Here is a 21248-nt window from a genome sequence, read left to right as displayed (position 1 = left end):
TTTAGCACATAGCATTATAGAGTGCCAGACTCTTCCTTTAACACATTTTCAATTTTCCTTCCCCAAATGAGCAATAGTTACTATGAACTAGCTGAGATAAATGTTGAGTGACTGCGATCACATGGGGAACAATTAGAGTCATGGTTTAAGCCCCTGTGGTGTGCAAAGAAGTTCTATTATAAGAACTTCTTGATTTTGTAAAATGCTGTTTTGGGAGGAGGTATATTTCAGGAAATCAAATGACCCCAAATTTGGATCACTAACACTATTCGGCACTCCTATGAGCCAGCAAATTTCAAGACAGTCTGAGTAAGCATGTGGATTTTAGAGCACTTGGAAGAGTTGGCCTTTAAACAGACAGCACTGCTCAACTTTAACTATGGTGGAACTGGCACACCTCTATAATATAGTCAAAAATATTTTTGTCACTAAAACACATATAATTCAGAATACACATAGAGAACAGGCTTCCTGAGTAAAAGGAAGGTATTTTATATAGTCTATTTTCTGACCACAATCATGCTTAAAAATAATGTATGGGCGTGTTGGAGGGGAAGTGAAATTTTTTCTTAGTTTTGAAATTAAATAGTGTTGACCTTCACAGAGGTGCTACTTTGCATTTGAATACAATGCTAATTACAAAATCAATTGTACAGTAGAAAGATTTTATTTCAACTTCTATGAATCTGCTTCATAGATGAGATTAGAAAATATGTATTATTTTAAATGGATTGAATCTAATGATTTTAACTGCAATAGGGCATGTTATAATATTCATATTAGCTTTATTGGTGAGGGCCAGAACATCTTGACTTAAATCTTGGACCCAGTGAAGTCAACAGGAGTTTTTTTCCATTGACTTCAGTTGGTCCAGGATTTCACCACTTATATGCGGTCTCAATTAAAAATTCAGCAACTTCTAGGGTGACCAGATAGCAGCTGTGAAAAAACAGGATGGGGGTGGGGGGTAATAGGTGCCTATATAAGAAAAGGTCCCAAAAAATGGGACTGTCCCTTTAAAAACGGGACATCTGGTCACCCTAGCAACTTCCATAATAGTGTTTCTTCTTTGAGTGCTTACTCATGTCCATTCCATGGGTAACACCTCAAAGAACAACAGTTACAAAAGGTAGGAAACCATTTGGGGTTTTTTAGGGTACCATTGGGAGAGACTGATCCCAAGCCTCTCTGTAACAAGTTGCAGTATTGGGACCTAACTGAGGAATGGCTTATTCAAACCTATCAGAGGGGTAGCCGTGTTAGTCTGGATCTGTAAAAGCAGCAAAGAATCCTGTGGCACCTTATAGACTAACAGACGTTTTGCAGCATGAGCTTTCGTGGGTGAATACCCACTTCTTCGGATTCAAACCTAGAAACTTGAGGCAATGAGTGTATTTCCTCTTCCAATGTCCTGAGTTTTTCCATTTACTTCAATGGCAGCAGAAGGAGGCAGCAAGTGTACCCTCTGCGAGCATGGAGCCCGCTGGATCATCTCGCGCACCGCCGGGCAGTGGAGATCATGGTGGCAATGGGTCAAGTTTCATGGTGTGGGATTCGATTCTCGGGGCCGGAAACAGCACAGACTGGGGGGACCGCATAGTGCTGCAGGTCTGGGATGCAGAGTGGCTGCGAACAGGATTCAGGATGCTTTCAGGATGCGTGTGACACTTGCTGTCTGCTGCCCTGAGCCCTGGCCAGGACACAAGGATGCGAGCCTGAGATTCCCAAACTGCGGTGGGGCTATAGATGGACTCACATCCCCTATCCTGCACCAGCAGGCCAGCGAGCAGATTATTAACCCGAAACTTTTCTTTTTTTGGTGCTGCTGCAAGTGGTGGGACCCAGGCAGGCACTTTCTTCCCGACCACAAAATAACGGTTGGGGATGTGCAGATGCCCCAGAAGGGTAACCTGTGACTGTCACTTTGATTTTAGAGAGCCTGATCACCAACCAAGTTTTCCCACTTCCCCAAGGGACGTTTAAAAAAACATGTTTTTTTTAATTAATAATAAATCTTTTTTCGACTTTTTTGCATTTCTGTTTCTTCGTTTGAAACATGCAAGTGTTGCTGGTGTGCACTGATGGGTGGGGGGTGGGTTTGCAGGAAGATAGGGGTTACCATGACGGCTGTGGTTTGGGCGTTGGAGGGTGTGGTGGTGGGAAGGGGTGAGTATCTGCCCCTGGATGTCTTTTCTTTCGCTCGGGGGGGCACGGGAGGACGTGTCCTACGGGTCCAAATGTGAAGGCAAGGCTGCCCTTTACATTTCGGATGTCAAGGCAGGACCACACCCCACATCAAAAGACCGGGCACCCAGCACACACAACACACACCACACTCCCTGCACTGCAGTGACTGCCAAAGTCAATAATGTTATACACAGTGGGGGTTGAAACTTGATTTGGGACTGGGTGATCCTGTGGAAGAACTTCTACAAAAAATTTACGAGAGGTGTCTTGTACAAAAAGTAGGTGATTTCCTGAAACAATACATGTTTGCCAACAGTAAAACACAGTCTAGTCATTCTCAGTAAGAAGACCAAACAGGAAACTAGTCACAGGAGATCTCGAACTAGTCGAGATTTGCATGCTGGGGACCTCTTTCTATTCTGGGATTGCCGGACTCTCTGGCTGAGAGCTCTGCATCGCAGCGGTGCCAGAGAATCCAAGCTCGGACTCTGTCCAGCCTAAGATTAGTTTTTTGCAAGTCTAGAACTTATCAGTAATCAGATTATAGATATAAAATGTCTTTTGGGGAAAAAATAAATCTGTTCTCAGTTACTGTAGGGAAACTGAGAGATCAGCTGAATCTGTGTTAAGGAAAACAGGAAATATTAGTCACTGTTCTGGATTTCATCTTACCCTGTATGAGCATTACCATATTCTTACAAAATAATACTTGGCAGTTTTGTAGCTACAAGCAAAAAAAAAAAATGCTGAGGCAATTAGCCTCTTGAAATGAATCTCCAAACAGGCCCTATAAGTATTTTAATATATTTATAGCAAACAATAGTAAAGAACATACACTATAAAATGAAATAATCTTTCCTTTTTAAGATGACTCATAACTTGCAACGAATTTTAAAAATCTAAATGCATGTACTATAACTTTGTATGAAACCAAAGCTTTGTGTTTGTCTTCAGGGCTATAAAGAATTTTTGCGAAGATATTTTCCTGGCAGAAATTCCATGTGGGTCAGAGGACATGGACAAACCTTGATCAAGCATAGGCAAATCTCATTAACTGAAGGATCTTTTTTAAAAAAAAATCAGTATTTTTTATCAGGACAAGTTTTATAATGGCAAGTTGTACCATGCCTGAATAATATTGATCATGAAGAGATGTAGGTTATTTTTAATTGCACTATCATTTTGTTTGAGCTGTATTTACGGAGTAAGGTACAAGGAGGCTTAAAGTATAAATTTCTATGCTAAAAAGTAACCATGAAAAAGACTTTGTGAGGTTCCCATGTTTATTGCATCTGAATGATATCAGATCGAATTACAAGTAAAAAAAGGGTTTCTAATAACTATTATCCTGCATCTTCCCCGTGTGATCTGAATGTCTTTCTTGTGTTCTTTTTGGCTTGTGTATGTCGACATCAGTATCTCTGACCTAAGGGCTGCTGTTGAGATATACATTCCCAGATTAAGAACTTGTTTACATTTAAAATGCTACAGTGGTGCTGCCGCAGCTGTGTTGCTGTAATGCATCAGTGTAGTTAATCCAGCTCCTCAACTGGTGGTTGCTTAGTCGACAGGAGAATTCTTCTGTTGACCTAGCACTGTCTACTCAGGGATTTAGGTTGGCTTAACTACACCACTCAGAGGTGTGAATTTTTCACACCCCGAGTGACATAGTTATGCCAACCTAATTTTCTAGTGTAGATCAGGCCTAAGATTCTGTAAGTGGAATTTAATCAGTAATTGGGTATGTCTACACTACGGGATTATTCCGATTTTACATAAACCGGTTTTGTAAAACATTGTATAAAGTCGAGTGCACGCGGCCACACTAAGCACATTAATTCGGCGGTGTGCGTCTATGTACCGAGGCTAGCGTCGATTTCCGGAGAGTTGCACTGTGGGTAGCTATCCCGTAGCTATCCCATAGTTCCCGCAGTCTCCCCCGCCCATTGGAATTCTGGGTTGAGATCCCAATGCAAGAACAGTGTCGCGGGTGATTCTGGGTAAATGTCGTCACTCAATCCTTCCTCCGTGAAAGCAACGGCAGACAATCATTTTGTGCCCTTTTTCCCTGGATTGCCCTGGCAGACGCCATAGCATGGCAACCATGGAGCCCGTTTTGCCTTGTCACTGTCACCGTATGTGTACTGGATGCTGCTGACAGACGCGGTACTGCAGTGCTACACAGCAGCATTCATTTGCCTTTGCAAGGTAGCAGAGACGGTTACCATCCCTATTGCACCGTCTGCCATTGTAAATTGGCGATGAGATGATGGTTATCAGTCGTTTTGTACCGTCTGCTGCTGTCATGGGTGCTCCTGGCTGGCCTCGCTGAGGTCGGCCGGGGGCGCATGGACAAAAATGGGAATGACTCCCCGGGTCATTCCCTTATGTTTTGTCTAAAAATAGAGTTAGTCCTGCCTAGAATATGGGGCAAGTGTACTAGAGAACCAGAGAGCACAGCCGCTCCATGTCAGAGCCCCAGAGATCCCGCAGAAATGATAAGCTGCATGCCATTCTAGGGGGTACCCCTGCAACAACCCCACCCGTTGCTTCCCTCCTCCCCCAAACCTCCTGGGCTACCGTGGCAGTGTCCCCCCATTTGTGTGATGAAGTAATAAAGAATGCAGGAATAAGAAACACTGACTTTTTAGTGAGCTAAAATGAGGGGGAGGAAGCCTCCAGCTGCTATGATAGTCCAGGCAGGACAGAATCTTTTCTTTAGACATGAAAGGGGGGGGGCTGATAGAGCTCAGCCTCCAGTTGCTATGATGAGGACGGTTACCAGCCGTTTTGTACCATCTGCCGGGAGTGACCGGGAGTCATTCCCATTTTTACCCAGGTGCCCCTGGCCGACCTCACCGAGGCCAGCCAGGAGCACTCACGGGCTGATGATGAAGACGGATATCAGTCATATTGTACCGTCTGCCACAGGGAAGGGGATGCTGGTGTTCAGCACTGCAGCACCCTGTCTACCAGCAGCATGCAGTAGACATAGGGTGACATTGAAAAAAGGTGAGAAACGTTTTTTTCCCTTTTCTTTCGGGGGTGGGGAAGGGTGTAAATTGACGACATATACCCTGAAACACCCGGGAAAATGTTTTTGACCCTTCAGGCATTGGGAGCTCAGCCAAGAATGCAAATGCTTTTCAGAGACTGCGGGGACTGTGGGATAGCTGGAGTCCTCAGTACCCCCTCCCTCCCTCCATGAGCGTCCATTTGATTCTTTGGCTTTCCGTTACGCTTGTCACACAGCACTGTGCTGTGGACTCTGTATCATAGCCTGGAGATTTTTTCAAATGCTTTGGCATTTCGTCTTCTGTAACGGAGCTCTGATAGAACAGATTTGTCTCCCCATACAGTGATCAGATCCAGTATCTCCCGTACGGTCCATGCTGGAGCTCTTTTTGGATTTGGGACTGCATCGCCACCCGTGCTGATCAGAGCTCCATGCTGGGCAAACAGGAAATGAAATTCAAAAGTTCGCGGGGCTTTTCCTGTCTACCTGGCCAGTGCATCCGAGTTCAGATTGCTTTCCAGAGCGGTCACAATGGTGCACTGTGGGATACCGCCCGGAGGCCAATACCGTCGATTTGCAGCCACACGAACCCTAATCTGACATGGCAATACCAATTTCAGCGCTACTCCCCTTGTCGGAGAGGAGTACAGAAATCAGTTTAAAGAGCCCTTTATATCAATATAAAGGGCTTCGTTGTGTGGACGGGTGCAGGGTTAAATCGGTTTAACGCTGCTAAATTCGGTTTAAACGCGTAGTGTAGACCAGGCTAAAGTGTTAGCGATGCATGAGCCAAAACAGAATGCAGGTAGCTCTCCCTTAGCTGGGTTGGCTTTATGTGGCTCAGAGGAGTGAAGAGTAATAAAATCTTATTTTTGTCACTAAAGTAAAATGACTGAATTCACACTCGGAGATCTGTTGTATTCAGAGGTTCTGTTTTGACGTAGTCACTTTTCTGACCCCAGCCGTGTTTGTTTCCTGTATTTAAAGGTCAGTCACCTCCACTGCTACAATCACAATGTCTTCATCTTTGTCTTCTAAGACCTGCACAGAGCACTAGAAACCAATCAATTTTAGGGCAAAGCTAGAAGGAGGAGGAGTAAATCCAGGCCCCTTTTCCTCACTTTTGAGACACTGCACAACCATGTTCCCACCTATTTCTCTAGTCTCCTGCTCAAGCTGTATCACCTTTGCATCACCTTCTCTCACTCTTGTCTCCAGCCCCCTAATACACAGCCTGACACAGCTGGACAAATGATTCTGTGGTCCAGTCTATCGTGTTTGCTTCTTCTCTTAGTCCTTCCTTAAAGTACATCACTTCCAAGGGGTCTATAAACCCCCAGCGCTTTTCTCCACCCTCTCTATCTTTACCTCCCACTCTTCTCCCTCATGAATAACAGAAAATCATGATTATTAAACTCAATTTTTTTAAAAATTGTTCATCCAGCAAGATGCACAGTTACTTTGATTCATTTTCTCTGGTTTTGCATTACTTCTTATTCTCTTTACCTTTGTTTTTATACTGTCTAGTTAAATTGAAAACTCTTTGGGTTGGGAACTTTTCCTCTTATCAATCTAATGCCTTGTATTGTGAGTTAGATATAAACAATCATAATAATAATAGAGGCAATGCATGTTGACAGATATTTGTAGATTCCTCTGCGCTATCTATGGTTGCTCCAAACCAATAAGGACTACCACATTTTAGTGTAAATCCCTGACCTATTGACTGCAGAGAATAGTAATGGTAATGACATTGCACTGAAACCGTGACAGCATTAACAGGTCCTGGGATGTCATTTCCAGACAGTGCTTGTTGTTTATACTAATTAATGTTAATCTAGATACAACTTTTAAAAAAACACTCACCTCTATACAAGTTCTAGATGTCCTGACAATTCTCCTCCTTTGGTGAATAGTAAATAATGGAGACTTTAGGACGCTCTCCAGTCCAAATATAAACCGGCCTCTGAAAAATTACTGGGCCTGTGCCAATTGATTTGTATTGATACTGCCTGATCTTTTACATTCTGCTAATGGGTGTGAAGGGAAGCCAACCCTGGAAGAAACCAGAGTAGGTGGGCATGCAGGTGGAGAAACAGTATCAGCCTCCCCTAGTCCTACAGAAGCCCTTACTCCCTCCCCGGGACCACAGGCCTTTGCGCTCTGCAGCTCTGTGGGACATGCCAGAGTTAGTGCCACAAGATGGACAGTATCTGCTGTGTCATTTCCTCTCCCCTTGCCTTCCAGGGTTTGCCCCATGGAAGATGAGGCTGATGCTGTCAGCATTATCCTCCATGCTGCTGTCCTCCACACGGTATACACCTTGGCAATATGGGAGTTCTGCAGCAGCTGGAAGTAGCGGGACTTTGCAGCAAAGAACCTCTGTGTTAATGTCCTGGTCCTCCATTGATGTCCTGATCTATGGAGATTTCTCACAGATTTGGGGGAAACCTGTTAATTAGTTGTGTGTCCTCATCTGGAATACTGTGTGCAGTTCTGGTCTCCCATGTTTAGGAAAGATTTTTTTTTCTCTACACACAAAACAAACACTGTAACTATACTACACAATTACATAGATATGCAAATCTAGTATATTTGTATATAAATAACAACAGTTTACAGTCCCAAAAGAGAAGAAAATCACTGCCCTGAATATCTGAGGTTATAGTTAGACTGTCCCTATTAAGTTTTCCTGTTCTACACAATCCTGTTAGAAGCAAAAACTTGATAATATTACATTAAATCACTGTTCACTTAACTAACCTGAAGTGACATTACGCAAATGGAAGGTATTCCCTCAGTTCATTGGTGAATTACAGTGTATGGTTAAGTGAGGCATGACTCTTTAAGTCTGATACAGTCGCCTGATATCTAAAATGTCAGGAGAGTGAATTCCAGTGGCTTCCAAACTGTAGTCTATAGACCACCAGTGGTTCTTAGACCATATGCTGGTTGTCGATAGACAGCTGGTTTCTTGCATGGTGGCTGACTCTTTGCCTTGTTTTCAATTGCCACACTGCACTTGAATGAATAAATAAATAAATGCTTTCCTGTTACTCCTTTTCTAAGTAAGCAGTGGTGTTAATTGCCGCAGTGATGTTATTCAATCCCCAGTGGAAGGGGAGGCAGTCTCCAGTGCAATCTATCTATTAGGATATGGCCTGCACTATGAAAAGGCTTGAGTGCCCCTGAATTGCATAAACAACAGTTCCATAAAATGTGGTTTCATAACATTGCAGTATCTTTGAGTCTTATGCAAAGAGTGAAGTTTGCTAAGTCAGATCATTTTAAAATTTAACTGAGTCCCATTCTCTGCTCTTTCAGCATCCATGGGGACAGACAGATATTGTGTTCTTAGTCCCAGAAGACCTACTTGCAAAGTCCAAAGTTGTATCGGCTTCACTCTACTCATATCTTTCAGAGTCCTGAGAGGTGCACAAGGAGCTCAAATATGCTGAGAATCTCTTCATAACTACTCCTCAATGGCAGTTGAGGAGTTTCCTGAGGCAAATTGTCATCAGCTATGAGGACTTTAAACTCACATTCTCAGGAGGATTTGAATGGAGTCCTTTCTGCTTGTACCAATGAGCTGAAGTGCCAGGTTCTTGGCTGCAACCCAGGAGCACCTAGTACAGCTCTGGAGGGAGGGTGTGCAAAGGTGCCTTTAAACCCTCTTTGCACTCCCGAGGGCTGTGAGCATTTAGGCTGTTCTAACCCATGCTACCTGCCAGTGTCTTCAAGAGTCTGATACAGCAACTGAGGATTGCCTGGGTGCAAGTAAGCCCTGGTCACAGAAAGGGGAGTGTGGTGTAGGAGACCCAACAGCATCATTATACCACTGGAGAATTACTCTTCACTGTGGAGATCCTCCAACAGCCAGCTGCATTCGGCTTAGTTACAGATCAAAGCAATCTCAGTACAGCCCAGAATCTGGGCCAAACTTTTTTCATGCATTGGGCTGGAACACAAGACCAAAACACAGGAACATTTTACTTCTAGTCAAGCCAAAGGTTAAATAAATCTCAATATTAGCTTAAAGCAGCGATATTTTCAATTCCATCCATTCTTGGCTGGCAGGAGTGAGTGTTGAAAGAGTCCCACAATTGCCCAGCAGTAATACTGAAGTCCCAAAATTTTCCTTACCAAATATGTAATGAGAAGGGAAGAAATGAGGAGACACTTTGTCCTTGAGGTCTAGACCCAAACTTCTCCAGTATGAACTATGGAATCTCTCCTGAGAGTAATCTTCTAAGTCCCCATAACTATTACCTCTAGTGGGTTCTGAAGCACCGGCTCTGTAGAAATCAGCTTTATGAATAAGATGAATTTTGATCACATTCTCCTATCAAAAGGTAAGAAAAACCAATGCCCTTTTCTAGATTAATCTAGGATGTAACTTCAGGAAGACTTAGCCTTTACCCTGCTACATCCTTCTCTGTCACTAGTACAAAACCAGAAAAGTTGCTGTTATGCAGAGAAACTTGAGTGAGGCTGGAAGTTTGCTTCCACTAGTAATCAACTAATGGCTTCAACTCTTTCATAGGAAACCAGGTTTAAAGATTTATTTCTTCTAATTTAATTCCCTCAGAGCCATGAGGTGGCATTCATACTGGCCAAATAAATCATGCAGGCTCATTTAATCAGGTCTAGCTCCAGGCACACTGGAGATTGCATAGAGAGGTTTCTGGAGACAGTTTAATTTCTTTAGCTTCTGATTAAAGTAATCAGGAGACTTTTAATTAGTGTTTCATTTGAAATGTCTCAGTGCATTTCATAAAACATAAAATCGGTGCAGATTGAAAGTAGACCTGCAGGAAACGTCTGCAAAAGCTACACATATAAAATGTGCCTGCTTTTAGGTTTTATTACAAATACAACCTAGGACTTGCCAGACTGGATCAGAATCTAGGCCAGTATCCTATCAGTGATAGGGTCCAGCACCAGATCATTCAGAGAAAGGTGCAAGAAACCCTGGAACAGGCAGTTATGGAATACCTGCCTCATGGAAAGATTTCTCTTAACTCCAGTAGTTAGAGATTGGCATAAACCTTGAAATATGAAGATTTATATCCTTTCCAAAGCTCTTGGGTTATGGGTGTGTGAGTCCCCCTGTCTTCCCCTCCTCCCCCACTGTTATAACTCTGGACATTCTTGTTTATCCTTATAAATGTCCAGTCTGGTTTTGAATCCTGCAAGAACTCTTGGCTTCAATGATACCCTGTGACAGTAAATTCTACTGCCTAATTATATTTTGCATTAAAAAAAATCCTTTTGTCAGTTTTAAATGTATTGTCCTTTAGTTTTCTCAAAAGACTCCCTGTTTCTATATTGAGAGAGTGGGTAAACAGATACAAAATGTATCCCAGGTTTCTATATGGTTTAATTTCATGTCTGTAAGTGGCGTCCAATCTGTCAAGTAGAGACTGAGCACCTAAACTTCCTAAAAGTCAGGGGTGTTTGAGGGTGAGCATTTACTTGAGCCAACAGAGATTAAAACTAAAGTGAGGTGTCTATCCTGTCATATGCGCTTGTGGGGACGTCTGAAGTATAATGTTTTATCTGATAAATTACAATCTTGATTTGGTGTAGCCACAGTACAGTGTTAGTTTTGATTGACTGGCTTAGCACAGTAAATAGTTTATTGCTTAGCATGGTCTGCTGCTATCAGTAGTGTTAGATATTTCAGCAGTGGATCATCTGACCCTGCAGAACTGAACTACTGGGGGCAAATTGGATGTGTCTGAGTCCATAATTAAAAGGATCAGTATCATGGGGTGACTGGCCTCTTTAAGAAGGAGCAAGATCCAGTTCACCTGTGAGTAATTGCCTGCTCCCCAACTGGGCTTTAAGGAAGGCACCTGTACCTTATAAAGGGAGAGACAGCAGGTGGCAAAGCTGTAGGGAAGAATGAGCTGAGGGGAGTCCAGAAACCCTGGCCTAGACGAGAGACTTATGCAATCCTCTGACTGCAAAGGGGGAGACGACTGGCCTGGGAAAGGATGTGCCGAGGATCAGGGGCGGCTCTAGACATTTCGCTGCCCCAAGCAGGGCGGCATGCTGCGGGGGGCGCTCTGCCGCTCACCGGTCCCACGGCTCCGGTGGACCTCCCGCAGGCGTGCCTGCAGAGGGTCCGCTGGTCCCGCGGCTCCACCGAACCCTCCGCAGGCACGCCTGTGGGAGGTCCACTGGAGCTGCCTGCCGCCCTCCCAGCGTCCGGCAGAGCGCCCCCCGCGGCATGCCGCCCCAAGCACGCGCTTGGCGTGCTGGGGTCTGGAGCCGCCCCTGCCGAGGATGAGCTGTGGGAAGAGACTGAGCAGAACCGAGGAGGAACGGAAACTGTGCCTAGTGGGGAAGCTTTGAGCCAGTCAGAGGTGGGGGTGGAAGAGACTGGGCATTGGTTTCTGGCTTTACTTTGGGTTTATTTTATGTTGATAAACCCCTTTTATGGAAACTGGTTTGTTGTTGGATGTGAGCCTCTGAATTATTTTTCAGCACCTGTTAAGGGGATGTTGAGGCAGGGGGCTCTACCAGTCAGGTAGGCCCCTTGACAATCAGCTAGATGTTTCTCAAATGCAGCCACCAGGGCCTTTTCTTGCAGCCACAGCCTCCTTGGCTGTGATGAGGGGGAGGGGTGCAAAGCAGTGGCCCCTCTCCCAGGGCTGCCAGCAGCAGTTGGGCTCTGCCCCACTCCAGAGAAACAAACACTGGAGGTGCAGGCAGCTGGTGAATTCCACACTTTCCTGGGGGTAGGGGAGGCAGGCTTCAGCCATGGGGCTTCAGGCTCCATCTGTGCAGTGGCAGGCTCTGGTTCAGGCTCTGGCCCCAGGCTCACCATCCCCTATCCTCCCCACCCCCCCGCATTGTCCCTGGGGCCTGTTGCCTCCCTGCCAACCTCCCCAGCCAGGGCTTAATCTGTCCCAGGGCTGAGTAAGTCTGCTGTGAAATGTGATATTAACAAACATACAAATATCACTTTTCACAGCAGAAGACTTACCAGCTAGCAAGTCTTAGGGGGGGAGGGAAGCGCAAAAGAAACAACAAAAAAGACAAGAACAGGAGAAGCACCTTATTTGTGTTTCTATTCAGTTTATATCCAGTAAAGAATAGAAACTGGAAATTATTTTTATTACTGAGTCTGAAAAACCCTACATAAATATGCACATCCAAATCATTGTAATTTGATTTTCATAAAGTTAATTACATATTTTAGGAAAAATTGTCAGCGTGGCCACCAGCAAGAGTTGGTGACTGCACTCTGAGGCCACCAAAAAATTTGTTGGGAGAACCCCTTAGCTAGTACATAATAGGCAGTGATGCAGAGTTGGGCATTTTCTTAGTGTAATTTGCTTATTTACAAAACACACACAAGTCCTGTTCCTTAAAACAGCGGTGCTAACAGATTGCATACAGGCAACTTCCCCTTGCAGAAACCTCAGGTCAGGCACTGATGCCCTTTGCACAGAAGCAGCTGCTTGAGTTTTCTCTCTCTAGAACTCATATCAAAATCAGTTGCTGAGCAAAATAGTTTTCTCTTCCTTTCCAATCCCTGCGTATTACACATTGGGAAACCCATCAGAACTCCTCTGGGACCACGTGACCTTCAAAGGTGAACATGGGTATCATGTCTCCTTTAGTGTAGCTGCTCTGCAGTACAAAGGAACCTCAGACCTTTAATGACCTGATGAACTAGGGTGTTTAAACCCACTTGATCTCCTTAACGGGGTCTGGCTGTTTATTCATTAAGACCCCTTGTGGGCACCTTTCAACATAACAAGGGTGTCTTTGGGTCTGCACCCTCTCGTGCCTGTACCCTGTGTTAAGGCTGGTCAAATAAAGAGCACCAATGCCTTTCTCAGCAGTTGCACCCTCATGTCTTTATTTACGGTATTTTATGCAGTCCCCAATTCCCCTACAGCTGTCTTCTGGCCCCTGAGGCTCACCTCAATTGGTACACAGGCAGAGATCCAGCCCTCCTGCCTCTGCCCAGGCTAGCCCCTTACTGAGCTTTTCCCAGGGCTTAAATAGCCCTCCCAGTCCTCAGCCCAGCTGTCTTTAATTGGCTCAGCCCATTACTCTGAGCCCACCCTCATTAGGGCCCACAGCTGGGCTCCCTGCTGAATGCCTGAGCCCCTGCACTTGGCCCCTCTGCCTGTAAGCAGGGTGTGGCCAGCCTCTTTAGCAGGGCATCCACAGGGTTCACCTCTGCCCTGCTACAAGGGGACAGAGTATCTCTTAATATGTGTTTTGTACCCAGCACAAGATGTCTGCATTCCTGATTGAGATCTCCAGGCACTACAACAATAAATCCACCACCACAATTGCAACTAATTGAAAACCATTTTGTCAATCTAAGGGTAGGTCCATACTTACCGCGCGGGTCGACGCGGTGAGTTGACTTCTCGGAGTTCGAACTATCACATCTAATCAAGACACGATAGTTCGAACTCCCCATGCGCTCCGGTCGACTCCGGAACTCCACCACCGCGAACGGCGGTGGCGGAGTCGACCTTGGAGCCGCGGACTTCGACCCCGCCGCGTCTGGACGGGTAAGTCAGTCGAACTAAGGTAGTTTGACTTCAGCTACGCTATTCATGTAGCTGAAGTCGCGTACCTTAGTTTGACACCCCCCCCCGTAGTGTAGACCAGACCTAAGTAGAGAGGCCAAGGATGGAATGGGCATAAACCTGAGCTATCCTTTCATCTCTAGAAATAAACTGTTCCAAACTTTTTTGATAGTATACTTGACAGGGCAATATGAGGTAGTTTACATTGACCCTTCCTGTGCTCTACCAGTCCTGTGAAAAAATTGGACTTAATTCTCCAGGGCTGTAAGTCAAGGACCAATGAGTTCCACATAATTGCTTATTTCAAAAGGAAAAAGAAACAAGATAAAATTATACTCAGTCTTTCTAGAAACCTGTTGTCTGTGTTTTAGTTGAGTAATCACATCCTACTCTAAAGTACTTTATTTGGGTCAGTTTTGATGCCAAGAGCTTGATTTAATGGAAAAGTTTATTATTTGGCCTTGGCAGAGAATTTCTCCATGTAGGTCAGGATTTGTTTTGCATGCTCACATTATAAACAATAGGAGACTTGAATGTGTAGGGGTTGAGTTTACATAGGTGCATATTTGCACACACAATTCATATGTGAGAACTGAAACATGAAAGCAGGGTGAAAGTCCAAGGCTAGATCCCGCCCCTGGCAAGCCAGGTGGAGAACACAGCTCCTGGAGCTGGTGCAAAGGTGGCATACGATTCACCTGGTGCTTCCCCAGTGTGCCAATGGTTTTGATGACTGCTTACATTTTTATTTCTGTAAAAATTGTGCACAATTTTTAAAAAAATGAAACGTCCATTTGAAACCTTTGTGAAACTTCAAAATTTTGAATTTGCAGTTAAAAAAATATTATGATCAGTTATAGTCAGTGTCTTCAAGATTTGAAGAGTCACTGATATCTTATGGGAAAGTTTGCAACTGGTTCTCTTTAGAGAACGTTTTCTTTTCCATAATTTTTATTACCAAGGACATTTTATGACCAGAAGAGCTTTGTTTGTGAAGCATTGGTCTATGTATGTTCCTGGAGCCATGGTCTCCTTTGAGCTTGTCAGTATTATTGTTTATACAGTGCGAGTACTGTCAGCAACACCCAGATTCCAGTCGTTAGAGATCTCCTCCCACACCATCAAACCAGATCATTTTTTTAATTTAGGTTTTACATATTTTTTAAAATATGAACAGGGCTCTAGAAAATTGGGTTTGGTTTGTTGCTTCTTTGGGACAATGGGGTAACAGATCTGACTTATTCCTTCCTGCACTTGTATCTGTAATATGTAAACTAGCAATATTGTTAGTTTACATACTGAACATGTATTTGGTTTGGCATTGTTCTGTGTTGATATTTACTGATAGTAGGGATACAGTGTCCATGTAAAAACTGAGTGAAATAAAGCGTTGCTAGGTAGGTGGCATACTAAATGCAAAGTGGGCAGGGGCGGCTCCAGGCACCAGCGCACCAAGCACGTGCCTGGGGCGGCAAGCCACGGGGGGCAGCGTGCCGGTCGCTGTGAGGGCGGCAGTCAGGCTGCCTTCGGCGGCATGCCTGCAGGAGTTCCACCAGTCCCACGGTTTCGGCGGCAATTTGGCGGTGGGTACGCCGAAGGCGCGGGACCAGCAGTCCTCCCACAGGCATGTCGCCGAAAGCCGCCTGACTGCAGTGCTTGGGGCGGCAAAATACATAGAACCGCCCCTGAAAGTGGGGGCGGGGAGTTTCTTGGAATTAAACTGTCTTCCCCTGCATTGCCTTCCACCAATTGGAGTTTGAGGAGATATGTATAGTAAAAATAGATTGTTGTGGACATTTTGAAATGTGTGTGTTTATCATTCTGCATTTACTGCTTCTTGACGTTCCACACGTCTGCAGTGATGCCCACAAGGGAAATAATACAAGGCCACTGCAGCTTCTCCTTACATCTGCAGGCCTCTCTGGATCTGCAGGTTATGTGTCTTAGATGTCTGACAGGCTCCAGAGTTGACAGGATTTCTCATATTCCCTCATATTTACTGAGGCCCTCTCATGCCTGCTTGATATTTCTGACAAAATCATCAAACAAACTCATGCTCGGATGCCAGAGAGATTCTGAGGATAGTCCTTTACAGTTCTGATATATTACCAGGTCTCAGTGATCTGCCATTTGAGTTCAGACTCTCTGGTATGTGTGTAATTATAGAAAAATCCAGCAGTTGTCACGCAAGCCCTTTGTTTTAGCTCTAATACCATCATCTAATTTTTTTGCTCTCAGGCTGGGTTTCTGTGAATCCATGCTGATTCCAACTAAGACCAGAGAGGGTACTGATTATCCCACGGATTTCCTGCCTCTATTGAATTTGGCCCCTCTTTAAAATAATCCTCACATGTTTCCTTGGGCCCAGATGGCAATTAGGGTTGATAGCCAAGATGGGTTTACAACAGAGCTATGAGACTGCTAGGGGTTCCTTCCAGGCCAACTGATCATCACTTTCTGCCATAGAAATTAAGACCATCACCTTTTCACCTTACAGTTTGCAGGGCTTTAAGCAACAACAGGGCCCCAGATGGCTGGAGGGGAGGGTCTTACCATGAGTTCCTGCTGCCTGAAGAGGAGATCTAGACTGGTATCATGGGGAGATCTGCACAGGACAGCAGGTCCCCCCACAAGCCATCACTTGAATTGTTTGTGCATCGCAACAGTCCTGGGGAAGCAAAAACAGAAAGACTGAATGCTGATAGTTCCATGGGTGTCATGCATAAAGTCACTCATTTTTCTGTTATTATCTAGGGTTTTTTTTATTAAAGGGGCCAAATTCTGTTCTCTGTTACATAGATGTAAATGTGGAGTAACTCTGGTGTACATGCAGAGTAAGTGGAATTGCTTTGAATTTTCATCTGTGTGACTGAGATCAGAATTTGACACCAGCTGTGGAGAATGATCTTAACATAAGTTGAAGGCTTTCTCTCCTGATTGACATTGCAGTTCCAGAGAAGCACTAAAGGAGTGTGCTCTGAATTAGATTTATTCTTTCCCCAGCTGGAATCCTGTGACCTTTTCTTTGCCTTTTTCTGAGGTTCAGTGAAGCATGCTTGAGGTGTCTCTATTATTCATGTGGCTTCGGTCTGCACATGGTGCGTTAGTCACTGTAACCACTTACGATATCAGCAGGCATTGGCTCTTTCCCTCTCCCAAGCTGAGAAAGATCTGAAACGCTATCTTAGGTCAGATCATTCTCTGCCAGGAGAAAAGTCCTTGGAAGAGATTCTGGGAGAGGAAATCTCTGAGAAGATCATTTTGTAGAGATTCCTCTTCCCAAGTCACATTATCTAATTGCACAGGAGTTGGCCAGACAGGGTTCATCTCCCTGCAGATGAGATCAGAAACTAGCAGATCCAAAGCCATCTGCATGGAGCCCCTAGGCCTCTGCACTGGTGTTCTCCCCATCCAGCTCTATGGTGGTTGCTGCCCTTGGACCCTGAGCTGTAATGTCTTTCCTGCTTACCCTCTTTGGGGGCAGTGAAGGAAGAAATGTGTCTCCCCTCTGGGCCAGACTTCCCAGTCTCCACTCCCTCCACAGTGCAGACCCTGGACCACATAGCATGCTCCATAAGGTCTGGAGGAGGACAGGACTGTGCTGTACAGGCAACTCAGGCTGTGCCCTTCTGTGCAAGAGAGGTGAAACCTGCACAAAGATGGTCCCCTGCACATGTGAACAATTTGAGCCCCAGTGCGGTTTAGAATAAATGTGTAAGATTGCTTGATTCCTGCCTTTGGAGGATGCCACACTGATGGATCCCTACAAAGTGAAAATTTCCTGTTGCTCTTCCACTAGGCAGCACCCTGGCTCCTGGCAGGCATCCAAATGTAGCTGAGTATATCTATATCTGCCAGCACTCTGATTGGCCTGTTATCTCCTGCCCTCCTCCATCCTGGATAAGTAGGGATAAGAAAGTATCAGTCACTTACAGTGCATTTCAGATCCTTCATTAGTACCCATCAGCAATATTCCTACCTCTCTTGATCAGGGCACTGGCTGTGCCATATTGCTGTGGTGCCAACTCATGATTTTATCATGGGTCTTGAGATCTTGGGTGTCTTTTTAAAGCCTCAGCTCCTGGAGTCAAGTGACTACATAATCTCAGTTCTTTTTGTTGGTTGGTTCCTTTTTAAATGAAAATGTCTAGCCCTTGTGGTTGTGGAGAAAAATTTGAAAACATGACCTGGGGCAAGGAAAACAGAACCCAGCATTTATTTTTATTTATTTTTAATCTGCTTTTTAAGCCAATCTCATGATTTTGGAGTCTGACTTGCGATTTTTGAAAACTTGGGGTTGGCAATGCTGCTTGTTGAGTTATGAAATGACTGACCTGGTTGGCATCCCCCTCTCAAAGTTTTGTACTCTGGTAGTTTCGATCACTCTGAACAATCCCTGCTGATGCTCACAGAGTGTAGCTTTTACCATGTTAGGGTGATAGGATGAAATTCTTCCCATTGGAGCATGTTGGCCCAGCCTTTGTGTTTGCTTTGTTTTGTTTTTTGGGTTTCTCCTGGCAGAGCTATTTCCAGTGCTTAATTTGTAATGAAAGAGGTGCTGGAGCTCAAGCAATTTTTTTTACATTCTTCTGACTTGTTGCTGTTCATGGCTGTGGGTTTGTTGATGAGTGGAACAGCATGGACCAGTCTAAACTTGCCAGCAAGAGCCTTAGGACAGTGCCACCTCTTAGGAGAGTGAACACTTCCCTCTTTGAACCTCCCTTCATGACTTTGGCAGTGCTAGCTTAGTGGACTCCACCTGTTTGCTCTTCTCCTGTCATGAGGTGAGTCTCCTTCATTCCCAAGGAGAATGCTGGAAGCAGAGGTCACCTCCACTTCAAAAGGCCTATCCCAGGTTTAGGTGCAGTTAAGCAATGGTTTGTTTATTTATAAAGAGAGGGGAGAGAAAAAGAAAAGCTTTCACTCTTACTCATGTTAGCAACAAGGAGCTGTGCTACTGCAGCTCAGGAAAATAGTTTTCAAAGATTAAAGTCTGGTAGCAGTCATTTTACATGTCAAAGTCCATGTCTGGCTTGGCACTTTGTTCTCTCTCTCTTCATGGTAAGCTGCCCTGGAGAGACCTTCTTTTTTCCAAACCTGCCTGTGTGTCAGTGTCCTGAAAGGAGAATGTCTGATCTAGTTACATTCAACTTTGTGTTCATTTTCAAAGGGGGAAACAGAGGCAGGGAGCAAAGTGACAGAGCAAAGTGACAGAGAAAAGGCCACACAATGAGTCAATGGCAAAATCAAGAATTAGAACTATTCCTGTGTGCTTTCTGCCTTTTGAAGAGAAGGAAAGTAGTAAGATGGGCTTCTAACAGGTACAGTGCATGAGAGCCAGAATAAACCCTTGTGTGTGTACACGACCTCATCTGTCTGTGACTGGTGCTTTAGAATGTGCTTAATATAAATTCCTGCAATTAACTGAGCCAGATTCTCTCCTGTGCTGCAGCTGCCTTACACTGCATGGAGAAGAGTGGCCCAAAACTTGGCACAGCCAGATGCAGGAGGGCACAGCCACATAACAAGTCCTAAACCACCCAGTGACTGCCTTGGGGCTCATAGCTGGGGAAAAATAAGGTATGGAAAGGACTTCTCGGCACTCGGAGGTGAGTAAGTTGGGGCAGCTTTTAGGCTGCTGTAATGTACACAGAGCGACCCCAGGATTGGGGGAGCACAGATGAGAATTAAAGCCCTCTTCCCCCCACCCCCATCCCCTTGGGCTGCACTGTGCACTTGTTGGTCCCCAGCTAAGGGTTATGGTCACTGCAAGTAGAAAACCAATACAAAGAAAAATGCCTTGCAATATTAACTCACTAGAAAGATTAAAACACCTTTCTTGGAATCACTACTTTATGCCACAAATAGAGGCTTATCCGTTTTTTAAATTAGCATATGAATCCACTAGGCTATGAATCCAGAAATTTGGTGCCAAATTTCAACCTAGACTCAAACTTTTACAGCTCAGATAAATCCTCTGAATATGGGAGTATACCATGGAAAGACAACGTAGAGTTGCCAATTTTGGTTTGGATGTATTCCTAGAGGTTTCATCACATGACATAATCTTTAATTAAAGATTAATCTTTAATTCCTGGAGACTCCAGGGTAATCCTGGAGTGTTGGCAACCCTAAATACAAGTAGACCTTCAGGTGCTGTGAGTGGCTATGCTATAAATCTTTTCCTTACAATTCCACATAGATGTGCAAAAAATCTTTGCTAACTTTGCATCTCTCGCATGTGACAGAAGTAAATATTTAAATCTAGTGGAACTTTAGGAGACAGTAATAAGGTTTATGGCTTAAACAAGCCACAGCTCTTTGTATCATTGACCGTCATTATAGGAAGTGAATAAGAAAGCTTATGTCTTTCTCCTTTTTTCTGCCATGATACTCTGGTTTTGGAGTGTCTTTTGGTTTTGTTTAGTAAAGGCATCCAGTTGCGTGGTTGAGTTCAAAATCAAAGAATAGGGTCTTGCAGTTTGTTTATGTTTTATGCAATGTTTGTATAGAGGATCCGCTGCCTAAATAATCCAGGATAAGTAAAGGAGGACTTATTAAAGACTATTGTTTTCCAATTGTTTTTCTTTCCAAAATGGGTTGTGTATCAAATTTCTGGCACTTCTGAGCATTTGTTCTGAGGTCCTCCTTTACTTACCATGGAGTCTCTGATGAACAAAGGAGGATATTTAATTCCAGGCCCAGACTAAAGGCACAGAAAAAGCTGTGGGAGGTGTTATACACAGAGAAGCTGGGGGTGCATAAAATACAAAGTCCCATTCCTGGACTGAAGAATTGGTGTTGGACAGATGCATCTAGGGCCCAGGACAGAAAAATCTGCCTCTCCCTCTTACCCTAATCCAGCACAAAGCAGTTTCGCAGCTGTTCCACAGAAACTAGTTACCCATTCATTGCAGTAGTCTTCACAAGCTTTACCCTCACCTGCCTATCTGTGTGGGAAAGAGGAAAGAAGGATCCAATACACAAAATATAGGGCAGTGACAAATCAGGCCTCTGATACTTCAGAGGACATCAAACAAATAATGCACTCGTCCAATTCCATATGCACTTAATTCTCCATAATGACCAACTCTGCAGTGCTATGGTGGTAATGCTTTTTGACCTTTGTGGCAATTAGCTTAGTGCACTGAAGCAGGAAACCAGGTTAGCCTAACTTTAGCATGATGTTGCTATTAGTCAATAGCCAACCCTTTTTAAAGTGCTTCTCAGGTAAGTGACAGAGGCCTGGCTGAGTATCCAGCACCGGAAAAGGAAATGCTTTCTTTGTGGGATAGCGGACTCTCAAATGCAGGATAACATCCATCTTATCAGTTTGTGCGTGACACTAAATTTCTTTCATTGGCCTGTGAAAGAGAATCATTCTATCATAGTTCCTGCATTCTGCTGTTATTTTGATCTAATAATTAAATGCTCTGATAGGAGCCATTTTATAACGCTCCTGTGGGCCTGAGCCTTCTTGC

At 44.4% G+C, this 21248-nt stretch overlaps 1 protein-coding gene and 1 long non-coding RNA gene across 5 annotated transcripts in view; both read left to right on the top strand.

Annotated features, from left to right (window-relative positions):
* The window catches only part of LOC120400663 (palmitoyltransferase ZDHHC14), a 326414-nt gene that overhangs the window by 177461 nt on the left and 127705 nt on the right, over nt 1–21248 (top strand). The window lies entirely within an intron of this gene.
* LOC120400671 lies at nt 1102–18970 on the top strand. Its single transcript, XR_005595962.1, has 3 exons — nt 1102–1129; nt 8528–9555; nt 18938–18970. It is a non-coding gene; the product is annotated as an uncharacterized LOC120400671 (long non-coding RNA).

This window comes from Mauremys reevesii, linkage group 3, assembly GCF_016161935.1.
Source record: "Mauremys reevesii isolate NIE-2019 linkage group 3, ASM1616193v1, whole genome shotgun sequence".
NCBI classification, from domain to species: Eukaryota; Metazoa; Chordata; order Testudines; family Geoemydidae; genus Mauremys; species Mauremys reevesii.
This window is presented reverse-complemented; position numbering and strand designations above follow the sequence as displayed.